The sequence below is a fragment of the Propithecus coquereli genome, unplaced genomic scaffold (genome assembly GCF_000956105.1).
Source record: "Propithecus coquereli isolate 6110/MARCELLA unplaced genomic scaffold, Pcoq_1.0 Scaffold125, whole genome shotgun sequence".
NCBI lineage: Eukaryota > Metazoa > Chordata > Mammalia > Primates > Indriidae > Propithecus > Propithecus coquereli.
The window spans coordinates 3683060-3684022 of record NW_012136636.1 but is presented as its reverse complement, the minus strand read 5'-3'; positions in this window follow the sequence as shown (position 1 = coordinate 3684022).

Below are 963 nucleotides of genomic sequence, written 5' to 3'. Positions count from 1 at the left end.
GCTGGGAAAACTGGATAGCCACATGTAGAAGACTAAAATTACCATCTTTCTTCATTATGTTCAACCTTCCTCAGAGTGCATGATAGCTAGTTTGTTTTCAGCTGTAGCATAAATAAAGCACACACCTTAGAATTACAAAACTTGGGTTCAAATACTGGCTCTACCATTTATGAGCTGTGCAATCTCGGGCAAATTTATAGACGTCTCTGGACCTCAACTTCCTCATTTGTGAAGTGGGGTTACTTAAGGTCATTATGAGTAGTTAATCAGATGACACAGATGAAAGCCTCAAACTTTGTGATTAATAATTGATAATTCCTCATAAGGTAATCTTTTGTTCATGAATTTTTTAACTAGTTATGAGAACATCAAATTTAACTTGGCAGAAAGGAGTGCATGGATTGCTTCCCACCTCTCTTCAAGTCCATCAGAAGTTTAAAAGGAAATAAATCCATAGCTATAAAGAAGAGAAGTCATCAGCAGATATGAGCTATCAAGGAATTACTGGGAGACAGAAAGCAAAGCCAAGCCTATGAGCAGGTGAAGCGGGAAGCAAGGAGCACAGCCCAGGATGCCCGATGCTGTGAAGGTCTCCAGGGAAGGTGGAGAGATTCTGTGCACCTGTGCCAGAGGCTGTGGTACAACAAATAAAGGACAGGTATGACAGAGAACGAGAAAAAACAATATGGCCAACAGCAGGGCAAGTGCATGAATATTTATTTCCACAGAAGGTTTTTAGTGCATAGGTAACTAGGAATTTATTTCCAGTAGAACAACAAAATAGGAAAAACAGTGGGGGTACTAGCAGTCCAGTGTAAAGATCTTGTTCTGGGATTTTCTCTTGGATGAGGGGAGGAGCTTGCAGCTGATAGCAGGCTCTCTGCCCATTCCCTCTGCAGAGAAGCCAGCCAGGAAATGGGCTGTGCCCAGTTAGTCTGCCCCAAGCAAAGGAGAAGCACGGAA